The sequence below is a fragment of the Bos grunniens genome, chromosome 5 (genome assembly GCF_055505025.1).
Source record: "Bos grunniens cultivar Pamir isolate PY7600 chromosome 5, Bosgru_T2T1.0, whole genome shotgun sequence".
Lineage (NCBI taxonomy): Eukaryota > Metazoa > Chordata > Mammalia > Artiodactyla > Bovidae > Bos > Bos grunniens.
In genome coordinates, this window is record NC_141169.1 from 6,358,582 (window position 1) to 6,377,094 (window position 18,513).

General features: G+C 42.7%; 1 protein-coding gene across 28 annotated transcripts in view; it reads right to left on the bottom strand.

Annotated features, from left to right (window-relative positions):
- Nucleotides 1-13,379, bottom strand: part of NAP1L1 (nucleosome assembly protein 1 like 1) — a 36,873-nt gene extending 23,494 nt beyond the window's left edge. For 8 of the 28 annotated variants that reach the window (XR_015163413.1, XR_015163416.1, XR_015163417.1 and 5 more), the window contains exon 1: nucleotides 12,756-12,862. The gene's annotated coding sequence lies outside the window, so the exon portion shown is untranslated. Of the gene's footprint in view, nucleotides 1-108; nucleotides 1,549-11,316; nucleotides 11,356-11,990; nucleotides 12,213-12,686; nucleotides 12,863-13,216 lie in introns of those variants that run through there. The other 20 variants (XR_015163414.1, XM_086398763.1, XM_086398747.1 and 17 more) reach the window with 15 other exon arrangements.
- Nucleotides 13,380-18,513: the final 5,134 nt, after the last annotated feature.

Sequence of the window (18,513 nt, forward strand, 5' to 3'; positions counted from 1 at the left end):
CAGATCAGATCAGTCGCTCAGTCGTGTCCGACTCTTTGCGACCCCATGAATTGCAGCACGCCAGCCCTCCCTGTCCATCACCAACTCCCAAAGTTCACCCAGACTCACGTCCATCCAGTCAGTGATGCCATCCAGCGATCTCATCCTCCGTCGTCCCCTTCTCCTCTTGCCCCCAATCCCTCCCAGCATCGGTCTTTTCCAATGAGTTAACTCTTCACATGAGGTGGCCGAAGTACTGGAGTTTCAGCTTTAGCATCATTCCTTCCAAAGAAATCCCAGGGCTGATCTCCTTCAGAATGGACTGGTTCGATCTCCTTGCAGTCCAAGGGACTCTCAAGAGTCTTCTCCAACACCACAGTTCAAAAGCATCAATTCTTCGGCACTCAGCCTTCTTCACAGTCCAACTCTCACATCCATACATGACCACAGGAAAACCCATAGCCTTGACTAGACAAACCTTTGTTGGCAAAGTGATGTCTCTGCTTTTGAACATGCTATCTAGGTTGGTCATAACTTTCCTTCCAAGGAGTAAGCGTCTTTTAATTTCATGGCCGCAGTCACCATCTGCAGTGATTTTGGAGCCCAGAAAAATAAAGTCTGACACTGTTTCCACTGTTTCCCCATCTATTTCCCATGAAGTGGTGGGACCAGATGCCATGATCTTCGTTTTCTGAATGCTGGACTGGCCAAAGCATATCCTACACTCTTTCACACTATAGGATCAGGATTAACTTAGAGAAGACTGAAAAACAGCTGAGTGCCGGTAATGCAGATTTACTTTTTTAATAAGCTTAGTTTTTTCACAACAGGTTTGCCACCAGGACACAGGTGTCATAAAAACCACCACTAAACCTGAGCAAAAATGGGAAAGAAGACCCAAGTCAACACTGTTGTCACTGAACATGTAGATTCAGAGAAGTCTACCACTACTGGCCACCTGATCTACAAACGCTGTGGGATTCAGCCGGGAACCACTGAAAAGTCCAAACGGAGGCTGCCAAGATGGGAAAGGGCTCTTTCAAGTACGCCTGGGTCTAGGACAATCGGAAAGCTAACACGAGTGATTATCAATCACCAGTGATATCTCCCTGTGTCAATTTAAGACCAGCAAGTACTCTGTGACCTAGCTGACGCCCTGGGACACAGTGATTGATCAGTCACTAAGCTGTGTCAGACTCTTTTGAGATGCCATGGACTACAGCCCACTGGGCTCCTCTGTTGATGGGGTTTTGCTTTTCATGGGATTTCCCAAACAAGAAGATTGAAATAGGTGGCCATTTCCTCCAGGGGACCCTTCCAACCCAGGAATCAAACCCACAGCTCCCCCGCTGGCAAGCAGCTTGTCACTGAGCCACCAAGGAAGCCCCAAGGACACAGAGAGTTCATCAAAAACACAACTCCAGGCACATTCCGGCACCTGTGCTGGCGAATCTGAAGCTGGTATTTCCAAGAAAGGGCAGACCCACGAGCAGGCCCTTCTGGCTTCCTCTCTGGGTGTGGAACCTTCGTTACACTGGAGGTAACGAAATGGACTGCACTGTGCCACCCTATAGCCAGAAGAGATAACTGCTAAGGAAGTCAGCACCTCCATAAAAAAACTGGCTACAATCCCAACACAGAAGCATCTGTGCCAATTTCTGGTTGTCATGGTGACAACACTGCTGGAATCAAGTGCCACTATGCCTTTCAAGGGATGCCAAGTCACCCATAAAGATGGCAATGCCCACTGAACCACACTGCCTGAGGCTCTAGACTGCATCCTGCCACCAACTTGCCCAACTGATAAGCCCTTGGGTTTGCTCTTCCTGGATGTCTACAAAATTGGTGGTACTGGTACTGGTACTGTCCCTGTGGGTCAAATAGAGCCTGGTATTCTCAAACCTGGCAATGTGGTCACCTTGCTCCAGTCAAGGAAACAAGTCTTTTGAAATGCACCATGATGCTTTGATTAATGGCCCTCCTGTGGACAATGTGAGATTCAAGAACATGTCTGTCAAACATGTTCTTTGTGGCAATGTGGCTGGTGACAGCAAAAATGACCCGCCAACGGAAGCAGCTGGCTTCACAGCTCAGGTGACGATCTTGAACCATCCAGGCCCAAATCAGTGCTGGACTGTCACACAGCTCTAATGCAAGCATGCTGAACTGAAGACCGAGTGTTCTGGGAAAAAGCTAGAAGGTGGCCCCGAATTCTTGAAATCTGGTGATGCGGCCATCACTGAGATGATTCCTGGCAAGGCCATGTGTGTTAAGAGTTTCTCGGCCTATCTATCTGCCTCTTGGCTGTTTTGCTGCTCGTGACATGAGACAGGCAGTTGCTGGCAGTATTATCAAAGCAGCGGACAAGAGGCGGCACCTGGGACTGGCAGGGCCATCAAGTGTGCCCAGAGAGCCCAAGGCTGCATGAGCATTACCCCCGTAGGGCCGCCCCAGGCTGTATCAGTGGTGTTTTTACAGTAAAAGTCTAGTTAATGGTACCTGCACTGCAAAACCTTCAGAAGACTGTTTTGCGAACCATTAGTTTTGTGTGTGGCAGTTTTAAGTTATTAGCTTTTAAAATCAGTACTTTTTAATAGAAATGACCAAAAATCTGTCACAGAATTTGAGACCCATTAAAAAAGTTTAATCAGAAACAAAACAAAAAAAGGCTTAGACTCCCACATTAAAATCAGTTTTTAATGTTTGAAAAATTAAAACCTTCATCTTTTAAAAAGCATTTTATTTATTAATCTGGCTGCACCAGGTCTCAGCCGTGGCGTGCAGGCCTTCGCTGGCCATGCGGCACGCGAGGACCCCCAGCTGTGGCCCAGGCCTCCAGAGCACAAGCTTCTGAGCTCCGTGGCACGTGGAGTCAGTTCCACAACCAGGGATCAAACCCACATCCCTTGTATTGCAAAGTGGATTCTAAACCACTGGACCACCAGGAAGTCCCAAAACCTTAGTCTTTCACTCACAAAAAGTGACAAGATTTGATTCCTCATATCAATATGTTTAATACACGTTTCACTTTAAAAAACTGACTTTCTGATTTTAGCAGTCAAGTGCTATCCTTTGGAGCATTATTACTAATCCAACATGCATCCTTTAGACAATTATAAAGGAAATAATTCTTCCTACTGTAACCTACTCTATTTTTAAATATTTTCTATTTACTGTAAATAATCTCTAACAGCACTGATGTATTTCTCTAGCGATGCTGGTTAATGAAGTCAGCATTAACAAAACACTTAGCAAAAAATTACGAATATACTAATTCAAAAATAATGAAAATATTGAATCAAAGAAACACAAGTGGGCTTCAGATCTATCAGATCAATAATGCAGGGAAAATTATGGTGAATATGCATTCTTAAATATGGCTACCGTTTATAGCAACTATTTTCTTTCTTTATTTCTGGCTGTGCCGGGTCTTCCCTGCTGCACACAGGCTTTCTCTAGTTGTGATGAGTGGGGGCTATTCTCTTGTTTTGGCTCTAGCAGTCGTGGCGGGTGGGTTGAGTTGATCCAGGCCTGTAGAATCCTCCTGGACCAGGGAGCAAACCCATGTCCCCTGAATTGGCAGGCAGATTCTTAACCACTGTGTCGCCAGGGAATTCCATAAACTGTTATCTTTCTGGAGAGCAATTTGGCTATGGGAATAACAAACACCTTAAACATGTCCATCTCCAGACTTGGTTATTCAATTTGTGAGAACCTACCCTGAAAAAACAGAAGTAAAGGATCTAAGTGCCTGTACACGTGTCACGTTTGTCTAATAGGTTCTTCTAAAATCCAAGTCCTACATATTCTTTGACTGTCCGCTCAAAGTTTTACTTCTTCAAGACAAAACAGACTGGCATTGACTCCTTCAGAGATGCCTTCTCCAATCTGTACATCTTGGCTAAGTAAGATTTCTTGGTTGTACACACTCTTATAAAGCCCCATTTCTTTCCATCATAAGATATCTCCAGTTTGTAATTATAGATTATTGTGTTTATTTGACTAAGGTCTGTCTTCCACCAGTGACCAGACCATAACATTCATGATTCCAGGGATTATATCTGCTTTTTCCAATCACTGCACTGTATCCTTCAGAGTAGTATACAAAGTTTATATATATATACACACAGACACATATATGGCAGCTACAGTTACTTAGCAAAATTAAACCACTAGTGTGGAATGTGCATGCAATGGAATGCTTTGCAATTAAAAACAACAACAACAACAGAAGAAGAAAAAGCAAGACTTCCCTGGAAGCTCAGTGGTGAGGAGTCTACCTGCCAGCTCAGGAGACGGGTCCGATCCCTGATCCGGGAAGACCCCACAAGCTGCAGCTACTGAACCCCGCACACCGCAGTGCCCTTGCTCCACAACCAAAGCCACGACACCGAGAAGCCCACACAGGAAAAGCCTGCACAGCCAGCAGAGCCGAAAGTAAAATAATTTTTAAAAAAAAGAAAAAAAAGATGCAGATCTGAGTTGATACGGAAAGAGCAACAAAGCAGGAGTAAAACGCAACCTGAGTATATACGAATATCCATTCTCATCCACATACTTTCTTATGAATAAGACATTTCTAGAAAAATACACCAGAAACCTAACAGCAGGTGTGTATGAGAGAGAAAAGACTAGAAGTAAATGAGAGCTTACATTTCATACTGCATTATTAGGTTTTCCTATCCAGATACTATTTACTAACAGTTTAGAATTTGCTCCCTTGAATATATAGTCTACTAAATCCAACAATTATCAAAAAGTATGAAACAAAAAGAAACACCCAAAATTTCTAAATTCAAAATTTTATAACATTCTAACATGTTCACGGAAGACTGGCTACACTGTTCCTCAGCGTCCACTTTGCTACCATTATATTCAGAATTCAAACTCTTATCGTTTTGATGCATTATTACAGAGATTCAAGATAGAACAGGAGGGCAATTCATTTCCTCAGAGATGCCCTCTCCAATCTGCCCGTTCCGGCTAAAGTAATAGATTTCTTGGTCATATACACTTCTATTTTTTAAAGTATGCTTCTCTGATGGCTCAGTGGTAAAGAATCTGCCTGCAATGCAGGAGACATGAGTTCAGTCCCTGGGCTGGAGGATCTCTTGGAGATGGCAACCCACTCCAGAATTCTTGCCTGGAGAACCCCATGGCCAGAGAAGCCTGGCTGCAGCCTGCCACAGGGCCGCAAAGAGCCAGACACAACTGGGCGCGCACACAACAACGCCTAGTTTTGAAGTCAGACCATTTGGGCTAACACCAGCTTTGTGGGAATTTAGCTCAGGCAAACAACTTCTGGCCTTATTTCATCTTCAACACAGAAGAAAATGGTTCCTTCATTGGTTTCTCTTATTAAGAAGCAAATTCATGTAAAAGATCTGTTTGATATCTAATTAATACTCAACAAACACAGAGTTTCTTTCAATCTGTCCATTTTGAACTATCCTTCACAAAACAATTAGCTGGCATGATGGCTAAAATCAGATTCTTTCAGTTCTGATTAATGTACAGACTGACCAGTAAATGCACCCTGGTAATGTAGGATATTAACATTAGGGAAAATTGGGTAAAGGGCAAATGGGAACTCTAAGCTATCTCTACAACTTTCCCATAAATCTAAAATTACAAACAAATCTAAAAAAATAAAAATAATGGACCAATTCCCATACCCAGATTCAAAACTAACATGTCTGAGAGAGTAGATGCAAAAAAAAAAAATTCTAAATAAGAAACCAGGTTCTGAGACAGGTGGTCTCAGGCAATCAGATCACATCAAAAAACACAAGTTTAGTTTAGTATCTACAGATTTTTTTTTAACTGCAAGTCAACAACTTTAAGAAGTAAAATCAGTGAGATTTTTACTTATCAGACATGAATTTGCTTTCTAAGAGATCTGAAGACTTTCCATTCCTGGAAGTGACAAGCTAGATTATGCAGACCAACTCTACTAATGAAAATTAATTAAAAGTACAGAATCAAATATTTGTTTAAAAAAGTAAGATAATAAGAAATTACTAACCCCAAACTGAAGGCAAAACAGGAAGGAAAAGGATAAGTAAACTACTTCTGCCCAGAGGGAAACCTGCCAACCTCCGATGCGAACGGTCTGCGGAAACCGAAAGCCCTGGACTTGCCAAGGTAGGGAATCTTTAGAGCAACCTTCCCAAATTAAGCAGAAACCTCAAAGCGCTATGTTCTCAGAGATAATCAACGAGTTCTCCAGGACAAAACCCCAATCCACCTCATCAGCCTTGTGCCCCGAACTTCAAGCTGTGAGCTTAGAGCCATCATCAGCACTCCCAGGCACCTGCATAACCAGATGTAAGTGAGAGCACCACGCTAGACCTTACGAAGTTCATGAAGTCATCTGCAAGAACAGGGGCGACGGAGAGCAACAGGCGTCAATCCTATGGAAGACCTCAATACTGTCTAAAAGACCACACACACACACAAAACAACCATGCCTGTTAAGTTTGAAAATATGTGTCTGCAGCAGTATCTCTAAGAAACTCATTTACTAAAGGTGAAAAGAGCAAACCTGGCAAAGAACAGAATTTCCAGAAATAAAAACAACAGAAAGCAAAAACAGAAAAAAAAAAAAAAAAAAAGCAAATAACAGAAAAAAAAAAAAAAAAACTAAATGGGCAGGTTTAACAGTAAACCAAACACAGCTGGAGAGAGAATTAAGCGGTTTGAAAGTGAGCTTAGAAGAAATCTTCCGAAGTATGGCAGAGACTAGAGAATAAAAACTATGGAAAAGACATTTTAGGATACAATGAAGTCTAACAAAGATTTAAGACGTTCTAGGAGTAGAGGAGAGAATGGACAGAATATTCGAAGAAATAAATAGCCAAGTTATTTTCCAGAACTAATGGAAGACAAGTCTATAAATCCCAGTTAGCGAAATAAAAAACCCACACTTAAGATGCTTCAGTGAAAATCCAAGACGAGACAGAAGCCCCTCAAAAGGACTCAGAAAAAAGACTCAGATTAACGTCAAACGCATAAAAGACTGACAGCCGTCTTCTCTTCAACAGACACCAAAAGACGACGGAATGGTCTGTGTGCTCAATGTGCTGAAAGTAACTAAGGATCTTAGACTACTACACCCAACCAAAATATCCTTTGAGAAGGTAAAACAGGTACTTTCAGGCTAAATATCTCCAGCACTCTCATTAATAAATTCTGTAAGTATATTTTTCAGGCATAAGTCAAGTGATCCCAAAGAGAAGGTCTAAAGACACAAGAAATGAGAGGAAATAAGGATATTAGCATACTATCAAAATAAATATTTTAAAAGAAATATTACCCCTGTGTAATGTGTCAAATTTAAACTACCATAATATTAAGTCAGCACTGAGAATAAGTGGGGAGGAAATGGATTACTCTACTGTTCTTAAATAAACACGTTGTAATTTCTAGGGTGACCCCAAAAGTTTGGAAACAGATCACTCTTGTGATCCCATAGACTGGAGCCCACCAGGATCCTGTCCATGGGATTTTCCAGGCAAGAATACTGCAGTGGGTTCCCGACTCAGGGATCAAACCCAAAACTTCTGCACTACAGGCAGATTCTTTACCACTGAGCCACTGGGGAAGCTATACTTATTTTTACATCAATCTAAAAGAAAAACAGGTTGGACAAATAAAAAGCACACACACACACAAATTAAAATTAAACCTTATCAAAGTGATTGCATAAATCAACTAAAGGCTCCCTTTTAGAACTATCAGATTAAAGAAAATTCAACTGCATCCAACTTATAAGAAACACATCTGTAACAAGAATACAAACAGCTTCAAGGTAAAATACAATCCTTAACCAAAAGCTGGTATCATTGTACTAACATTGGAAAAAAAAAAAGATTTAAAGGAGAAACATTCCTAAGGATTAACATTTACAATAAAAAGTTCAACCCAGTACTCAGTGTTACAGATCTCAATGTAAAGACAGGGTTCATAACAAGACTGAAGGCAAATCTTAACCAGAAAACCTGAACATGAAGAAAATCTTCCAATGGAGAAAGAGGTGGAAATGAGTAATTCAATCAGATCGTTAGCTGATTATTTTGTGGTTATGTTAAAGCTAGACGTCCAGAAATCAAATGATCTACCATTCCAGTATACTTGATTCTGTTCTTATTTCCAACGAGAAGGAAAGAAAAGTAACATTTACAGAGCTTACTCTGTAAGACTTACAGACTTTCCTCTTGTTTGCAGATACAACGGTAAGCAACTTGCTCAGCCACACACAAATGAAAACACTAGGAATTAAAATCTGACTTCCAATACCCATGCCGATTCCACTATTCCAAAAGCCAAACCCTATCACCCACTACACAGATTATATAACCTAGTTATATTCCTTTATAGAAAATAGCTGCTTCACAGTGAAATAGCCAATCATTAAAAACTACATATTGGGGGTATTCTCTGGCAATCCAATGGTTAGAACACTACACTTTCACTGTGAGGGCTTGGGTTCCACCTCTGGTTGAGAAACGAAGATCCCACAAGCCTCGCAGCACAATCAAAAATTTAAAGTAAAGTTTTAAAAGTTTTAAAGGATAACAAAAAGAAAACTACAACAAGTGTTAGTTGTTCAGCTGTGTCCAACTCTTTGTGACCCCATGGACTATAGCGTGCTTCTGTCCATGGAATTCTCCAGTCAAAAGTACTGGAATGGGTAGCCTTTCCCTTCTCCAGGGGATCTCCCCAACCCAGGGATCAAACCAAGGTCTCCTGCATTGCAGACATATTCTTTACTGTCTGAGAGCCACCGGGGAAGCCCACAGTGGTAACTGATCCACCTGCCAATGCAGGAGACAGAAGAGACTTGGGTTCAATCCCTGGGTGGAAGATCCCTTGGAGGAGAAAATGGCAACCCACTCCAGTATTCCTGCTTGGAAAATTCTAGAGAGGAACCGAGCCCGATACTGAGTGTGCACGGACACACACGTTTTAAAGCAAAAAGGTTCAAGGGAACCAGTAAAACCCCAAAAAAAGAATTTCCCTTTACCTGAGACCTACCTCAAGCTGAATGCATTTTAAACAAACCTGTATTTTGGACACTGCTGTTCTACCAACAGTTTCGGTGGGCCAGGGGCTCAGTACTTGATTCCAACACAACCTCGTAGTAGTAGTACATCTCGTTCTTTACGTAGCTAGAACATCTCATTCTTTATGCTCACTTTTTCACTTCAGAGATACCAAGTCAATCTAGAACTGACTTTTATACGGGTCCCAAGCCAAATACACTATTTGAGAACACTATCTTCTGTTCAAGTAATCGCATTATCTATAGTACCATCTGACCAAACAGCAGAGAAACACACATGGACTGATAATCTGGTGAAAATTAACAAAACTACAAGGTATTCACAATATCAGACATATATTGGAAGAAATCTTCATGACTATAAGTGCTTTAACTGTCCTTGGAAGCCCAGTGGAACCCAAGAAAGAGTGCTTTTAAATTCTAAGCAGATACATACTATAAAGTGAAGTGAAAGTCGCTCAGTCGTGTCCAACTCTTTGCGACCCCACGGACTGTATAGGCCAGAACACTGGAGTGGGTAGCCCTTCCCTTCTCCAGGGGATCTTCCCAATACAGGGATCGAACCCAGGTCTCCCACATTGCAGGCAGATTCTTCAGCAGCTGAGCCACAAAAGGAAGCCCAAGAATACTGGAGCGGGTAGCCTATCCCTTTCTCTAGGGGATCTTCCCGACCCAGGAATCGAACCCAGGTCTCCTGCACTGCAGGCGGATTCTTTACCAACTGAGCTGAGAGAAGCCCTATATACTGTATAGTACAACAATTAAGTCAAGGGAACTTGCTTTAAACCAATATAAAATCCTTATTATAAACTATCATTTCTCAGTTATGTAACCTTGGATAATAAGTTCTTTAACTGCTCTGTACCTGTTTCCTCATTTAAATGTTGATACTACTTATCTCTAGGAGCACTGAGTTATATATATGTAGAATAATTTTAAAACACTGCCTGAATAATCATGCAAGAAATCCTATTATTTTATGCCTGTTGTATTCGTCTGTACCCTCTGTATCTGAGACAATATTTTCACAGTAATTAATAAACTCTTCAAAATTATGACCCCCTTTTCCAATAAAAATCAAAATGTATAAAACTTCTGAACAAGTAAAAATATATCAAACTATGTAGCAGTAGAAAACAGAGTTGGTAACCAGAACTAACTTTGGGCTGAGACCACTTGGCAAGTCCAGCAATGTGGTCTACTGATCTGCAGTTCAAGTACTAAGTAACTTACAAGGATGAGTGAAAACAGCAGTGCTCATCTGCCCAACTTATTCAGATGGAATTAGTACGAAATGGGACTTAGTATTAGCATAATTTTAACAAATTCCTTCATGTAAGGAGGTTATAGATACTCCTCTATCTCCTACTTTCCAGCTCTTTTTCTTCAGAACACTCATAACCACTCAACAATTTATATCAAATAATCAATTTGCCTGTTTGGCTCATGATATAAGATATATGTCCAAATAGGAGCTAAAATATTTACTCAAAGAATCAACTAAGAACATAAGCAATTACAGATTTGATTAGACTTGAGGGTATGAACAGATTGATCCTTATTTCCTAAATTGATCAGGATTCATTGCCTTTCATTAATATCTCAAATTATCAAGCAGAAAACAAAGAAAAGCAATGTTTAATTCTGATATCTTCATACCTTGAAGTCAAACAGATTCTACCTTTTTTAGCCACTTTTCCTACAAAAGGATATGTACTGAATACATTTGGTAGAGTTCAGAATCAGTCATCTCAAGGCAATATGGGCAAGTTGAGTAAGTAATAAAACAAGCAATAGCACTGTGGATTAAGTTAGTTCTGGTACACGTGTGGGTTTTGTTTTTTTAATCGTTAGATGACAAAGACAATCGTGTCACATTTAGTATCAGCTTAACAATTTTCCCTGTCAATAGGTCCAATATCAAAAACAGGTACTTTACAACAAATAAAACTTATGAAAATTTTCAGACTGGTATGAAAGGACCAATCTTTTTAAAAAGTAAAAGGCCCATTTTAGATTTGGGCCACTCATCTGAACTCATCTGACAACTTCGGAATAAGCCTGAGACATCAGTCCCACAAGGTCACTGTAAACCTCATTTACCTCCTGTCAGCTTTAAGTAAGTTATTCTAAATATAAGGCTTTTCCTTTATCCAATCAAAGGTAAGGTGTATTACTTCCTAAGGAAAATAAGTACAGAAGTAGTTATTAAAGCTAACAACAAAACAGGACCTAAAACACTAATTTGAAAAAGTATTTTTGATGCCACCTACTTTCAAAAATGGCAAATTTCGTTTTCCAGCTCAGCTCTCCTGAAGTCAGATAAGCAGTGTAAGTTGTGAGCTTTTAAAATGCAGTCCTTACAGAACCCACAATCAAACAGAATAAAATTGGGGCTCTTTGAGGACATCACGTGCCCGGCTCTTTCTTCCTCCAAAAACCCAGCCCTCCCCGACAGGCCTTCATTCCCCGCCTCCTTTCCCGGCCTCTTTTTTTTTTTGAGGGCAAAGCATGAAGCACTGATGAGGCAGCAGGTTACAACCCTGGCTCAGTATACGCTTACTTGTGCGTCTCATTTCACCCCATAACGCCTCCACCATAACGTTAAACACCAAACAGCTAGTTAAGTATCTTACAGTGGGAACGGGAATAAAGGAACTAGTAAGAAAGCAACAGACGCCCTCGACGAATTAAAAAGACACTGCAGACCAAATCATTTACTTCCACTGTTCAGGAGTCGACTAATTACGACCAATGCTTCCCAAATAAAAAAAACCCTGATCAAGATACCCATCCTAATTCTAATTTGTACTTGAGAGGACACAAAAGAATCTCTTGTTAACAACAGCTAACGTAAGTGCTTTACACGCGATAATTCTTAAAAATCCTAGCAGTGAAGGCCCCGCTCCTTCATCCATCAACTAACATTCACTCTTTCTTGCGGTACCTAAAAAGATTAAGATGAACGAGAAGCAGAGAAGAGTTGCAAACCCAAGAGCTGGACTGGTTGGCTTCCTGCTCACCCTCGCATCCCACCACCTCCTCAACTTTTAGTGGAGGGCTACCAGAAGGGGGTCTGCACCCGCGCCTGGGCCCCGGCCACGTGCAGCGGGAAGCCGCGGGGGTTCCCCTCCCGGCCGGGTCGCCACCTCCCGGGGGCGGGCAGCCCGGAGCCTCGCCGCCTCCTCGCCCCTCCCCGCCCCGGGGCCTGGTCCCCGCGCAGCCCCTCCCTCCCGTCGGAATTCGCAGCCTCCGCGGCTCCTTCTCTCCTCCCGCGGCCTCCCCTCCAGGGAGTGGGCGTCGCGGCGACTGTGGGCTGCAGACCCCGACTCGGCCTGCGCCCCGGGCGCCTCCCGGCTCCCAGCGGCACGGCCGCCTCCCCGCTCCGGGCGCCAGGGCTTCGCCGGGGCCGCGCCCTCGCGGGCGCGGAGAGGCCAACGGGGCTCAGAGGGCCCCGGGGCGGACCCTCCCGGGCCGCGCCGACGCTCCCCCGCCCCACGCGCCTCCCGGTCGGCTCTCCCGGGAAGCATCGGCCGAGCCGCGGGCCCTCTCCGCCGGCGGGGTCACAGCTCCCACAGCGGCTCGGGCTCCGGCCTCCGCGGACGGCCCCGGAGGCCCCGCTCGCCGTCCCCAGCCCCCTCACCCCTCCGCTCACGCGGGCCGCCCGGGGCCTCCACGTCCCTCCCTTCTCCGTCGGGCCCCAGCCCGTTACCGGTGGCGAGCGCGGGGAGCCGAGCGGCCCGAGCTGCGCAGGCAGTGACTCAGGGCGGCGGCGGGAGGAGCAGGAGGCGGCGCCGCGAGCAGATGGCGCTAAAAAAGACCCGAGAGCCCGCCGCTCGCGCTCATATACAATCAGCGTCAGCACGCAGGGCTGGCTCCGCCGCCCGCCCCCCGGCCTCCCCGTCTCCTAGCGACGCGACTGGGAGGCGGGGCCAGGACCGGTCGCCTAGCAACGGAACCTTCCTCCTTTCCCCCGGCGACCTCCAAACTCGCAGCGCCAGACTTGGGTTCCCGCCTCCGCCCCCTACGACGCCTCCAGCCATCTCTTTTCTACGCTCTTAGCAAGAAAGGAACTCGTCGCCCCTTCCGTTCCGGGGTACGGCCCTGACCCCAGCCTCGCTCACGGCCCACCTCGGCCCCCGCCTCCCCCAACTTCCCACCCCGGCCTGGTACCGGGAAGGATGAGGGCGGGAGGCCAACCTCCGGGTCCTGCCTTGCCGCATCCGGACAGCGAGCGCTCCTTAGTTTCCTACCGTGTCGGGGCCTAATTCCTACAAACTCTAGGATCCCGGATAACCGTTTCCTCTCCCCGCCCATTTTTTACCGTAAGAACAACAGTTCTTTCCTCCTAACCGCCTCGGTGGCGTCTTTTGCCGGTTTTGCTTTTCCTAACTCAGTGGTTTACCGTGGCTTCCGGGGATGCTCTTCATTCCAACTTCTCCATCCTCTTACGTGACTTGCAATCCCTCATTTCTGCTTTCGTATGTTTGATGGATGAAAATGGCATGTTCGTGTATGGTCTGGACGCTTTATAATGAGGACAGTGTTGTTTCCTCATTTTGAAAAAGTAAATCCAACCTCATGGCTATTTTCAATTGAAGCTGGATTGACTAATACTAACTCTTAAGACAGTGGTTCTTAAAGTGTGGTCGGAGGGTTCCAGTACTCTTTCAAGGGGGAAGTCAAAGTATTTCCATAATAATTCTAAAATGTTATTTGCTTTGACACTCATTCTGTCATAATTACACAGTGGAATTTTCCAGAGGCTACATGACATGTGATATGGAAACACTGAAAACAGAAGCAAATATTAGAATCCCCGTCATCTGCTGTTCAACCAGACATTAAAGAGATTGCAAAAACATAAAATCACTCTGCTCAATTTTTTTATTTTGGAAAGTAGTTACTTTTCATATAAAATATTGTTCTCTGTTAACATTTAATCGGTTTATTGTTTAAAATGAAATAATAACTACTCATTTCTTAATTTCAAATACGATATAGTTATCTTTAATGCACATAAAACATCTTTGGACTCCTAAATTTTTAAGACTATAAAGGGTCCTTGAGATTAAAAACTTTAACAACTCTTCTCTGTTGTAGTCCTTGAAACTTCCAACTACTTAGAGTCGTCTATTGTAACTAACCCAGTTCCACTTTAGAGGATACAGGTTTTTTCCTCAGCGCTCCCAACCTCACTGAAACTAGTTGTCTTTCCCACTCTATGCTACAGATGCCTCAGTTTATCCATTCATTTTGGTTCTTCACATGTGATTCTTTGGATTTCTCAACCGTTTGTCTTCATTGACATTCTACTCGACCATGATGTAAAACTCACAAGGATTATAGTAACATCAGTAATGACTCCTCAAGAAGAATTTCCAATATACAAGATAGGTAGACCAGCGCCCAGTATGTCAGTACCCTTGGCACTGACTTCTCTGGCAGCCTCAAGAGCAATGCAGGCTGAAGTGAAATTCGTTCAGTCATGTCCGACTCTGCGATCCCGTGAGTCCTGGAGTGGGTAGCGATTCCCTTCTCCAGGGGATCTTCCCAAGCCAGGGATCGAACCCAGGTATCCCACATTGCAGGCAGATTCTTTACTGTCTGAGCCACGAGGGAAGCCCCAGTGCAGTCTAATCAAAGCTAAATAACTTGTACCTCCTTTGCATAACCTTTTGTGGTTTGACTATCTGAGACCAAATTGAAATTAGCCTTCATGATGGCTTCCATCCCACTCTTGGGAATCCCACCAATTTCAGCCGCTGATCTAAGGCTCCTAATTTCTGACACTTCCTAATTCCTGACAACTCCCACCCCCTATTCAAAGGATTATCATCACCAGTTTATATTCTCTTTTCCCTTTTCTCCAGCTCCTTCCTCCAGTTTCCTCCTCCCTTTTCTTTCACTTATCCTAGCCAATCTAAGACATGAAATGCTAAAAAAAAAAAAAAAAGAAAAGAAATGAAACGCTAATAGATTGCTAATGTGATCCTTTGAACCACAGTTTGTAAATCTAAACCTCTACCATTTAAGCCCAGAGAAGGGCAATCATTTAGGCAGTCATTCAGCAAATGTTTCTCAGGAACACCTTGAGACACTGGAAATACAGCATTGAACAAGAAAGACATGATTCTTAATTTTATTGAACTTGTGTTCTGGTGAGATGGGGCAAGTGATAGACAAGCAATGAAATACTTTTACATATTAGTAAGTGAAAGAGCTGTGGAGAAAATAAAAAGACGTAAAGGAGTAGAAGATGACTGATCTGAGCATCAATTCGGTTCAGTCAGTCCTATCCGACTCTTTGTGATCTGATAAACCACTGAGCTTTTCACATGGCTTCGACCCCCTTAGGCCCCGGAATCACACAATGTAGTTAACTCATGTAATTTATTTACAATAAATGGTGGCTCTGGTCAGTAATTTTGGATCATGCAAAACTTTTTATTAGAGTTTCTTTTTTCTTCATTCCCCGTTATTTTCATCTGACGGATGCTTACAGCATTGTAGCCCAGTGGGTTGGAAGTGTGGCTTTGAAGTCACATAGCCCATTTTATGCCTATTTTATTGTGAAATGTTAAACAGCATGTAAGTTGCTTGACCTGGCACCTGATGGATAGTAAACATTCCATAAAAATTAAACATTATAAACTTCTTACTGAGGTTTTGTTTTGTTTAAAGGTTGAAGGAACTATCCTGAAGTCTAATCATATTCGACTCCATTTTTTTGGGTAAATATTTTATCAAAGCTATCTTGTCACAAATTTGAAAACATATTTTCCTGAGCTGAAATAATCCACACTAGAAAAGTACTATATTCCACATTTCTAAATATTGGATATAGATACTGTAGAGCTCAACCAGACAAATCAGTGACAGAGCTGCTATCTTAAACGTCTTGTGTCTGGAACTGTCCCTAAGTCATAGGACAGTACACAGGTTTGAAAGACAGGCTTAGCTTCATCCTAAGACTGTGACTTCTCAAAAGTACTTACACATACTGACCCTTAGGCTTCCCTATCTGAGAAGTGTATGAATAATTCTAATAAAATTTGCCACTTTGACAGCATCAAATAGAAACTGTATGTAAGCCCCCACCCCAGAGCAATGATTGCATTTAAGCACTCAATGAATGTTTATTTTCTGTCCTCACAATCAATATATAAAATATGTAATGGCACCAATCATAATTATCTAAAAACTGCACATTTTAGTACCTTATCTTAATTTTGAATCTGGTTTTCTTTTTTTCCAAATTATTATATAACTACAACATAAAATCAACCAAAATTTCAGTAAGCAATTGTGGAAAAGTTGCCTTGAATCTCCCCTCTACATCCAAAAGAGGATTAATAGGTTTTTGCAGAGGAGAGTGGTTGAAAACATCTTTATTTTGCTTTTTTTTTTTTTGACTGCACCAGGTGACGTATGGGATTTTTAGTTCCCCCAGCTGGAATCAAAGCCAGGCCCCCGCATTGGAAGCTCAGAGGCTTAACCATTGAAGTAGTTGTAGATTAACTCACAATTGTATAAAAGAATCCATGTAAACTTTACCCAGTTCACCACAAAGGTAACAACAATCCATAGTCTTATTCAGATTTCCCCAGTTTTACTTCAATCCACTTGTGTGTATTTAGATGTACACAGTGTTATTATGTGTAAGTTTCTGTATCACATCAGGCAAGATTCCTTCACTGCAAGGGTACCTTATGTTGCTCTTTGATTCTTTTTTTTTTTTTTTTCATCTTCTTCTTTTTTAACTCACATGCTAAATAAAGTTCTGTTTTCCCAGATTTCACTTTTTTCCTTGTTTCTCACAAATGGACAACTTAGTGAGAAAACAGGCCATGTCTGTGTTCAATATTTCTTACCTGAATTATATGTAATAGACTTCCACTTGGTCTCTTTATTACCATTCTCACCCCCCTCTGGCCTAAATGCCAAAGTTATGGTTCTAAAATACAAATCTAATAAAGTCAACTTTTTAATAAAACCTTTAATGGCTCTTTGATGTCTACATGACAACATAAGCCCTACAAAGCCCATCCCACGCAGAATCATCCTATTTTTCCAGCCATCAGATCAGATCAGTCGATCAGTCGTGTCCAACTCTTTGCGACCCCATGAATTGCAGCACGCCAGGCCTCCCTGTCCATCACCAACTCCCAGAGTTCACTCAGACTCATGTCCATCAAGTCAGTGATGCCATCCAGCGATCTCATCCTCTGTCATCCTCTTCTCCTCTTGCTCCCAATCCGTCCAAGCATCAGAGTCTTTTCCAATGAGTCAACTCTTCACATGAGGTGGCCAAAGTACTGGAGTTTCAGCTTTAGCATCATTCCTTCCAAAGAAATCCCAGGGCTGATCTCCTTCAGAATGGACTGGTTGGATCTCCTTGCAGTCCAAAGGACTCTCAAGAGTCTTCTCCAACACCACGGTTCAAAAGCATCAATTCTTTGGTGCTCAGCCTTCTTCACAGTCCAACTCTCACATCCATACATGACCACTGGAAAAACCATAGCCTTGACTAGACGGACCTTTGTTGGCAAAGTGATGTCTCTGCTTTTGAATATGCTATCTAGGTTGGACATAACTTTCCTTCCAAGGAGTAAGCGTCTTTTAATTTCATGGCTGCAGTCACCATCTGCAGTGATTTTGGAGCCCAGAAAAATAAAGTCTGACACTGTTTCCACTGTTTCCCCATCTATTTCCCATGAAGTGATGGGACCAGATGCCATGATCTTCGTTTTCTGAATGTTGAGCTTTAAGCCAACTTTTTCACTCTCCACTTTCACCTTCATCAAGAGGCTTTTGAGTTCCTCTTCACTTTCTGCCATAAGGGTGCTGTCATCTGCATATCTGAGGTGATTGATATTTCTCCCGGCAATCTTGATTCCAGCTTGTGTTTCTTCCAGTCCAGCGTTTCTCATGATGTACTCTGCATATAAGTTAAATAAACAGGGTGACAATATACAGCCTTGATGTACTCCTTTTCCTATTTGGAACCAGTCTGTTGTTCCATGTCCAGTTTTAACTGTTGCTTCCTGACCTGCATACAAATTTCTCAAGAGGCAGGTCAGGTGGTCTGGTATTCCCATCTCTTTCAGAATTTTCCACAGTTTATTGTGATCCACACAGTCAAAGACTTTGTCATAGTCAATAAAGCAGAAATAGATGGTTTTCTGGAACTCTCTTTTCCTTTTTCCATGATCCAGCGGATGTTTGCAATTTGATCTCTGGTTCCTCTGCCTTTTCTAAAACCAGCTTGAACATCAGGAAGTTCACAGTTCACATATTGCTGAAGCCTGGCTTGGAGAATTTTGAGCATTACTTTACTAGCATGTGAGATGAGTGCAATTGTGTGGTAGTTTGAGCGTTCTTTGGCATTGCCTTTCTTTGGGATTGGAATGAAAACTGACCTTTTCCAGTCCTGTGGCCACTGCTGAGTTTTTCAAATTTGCTGACAT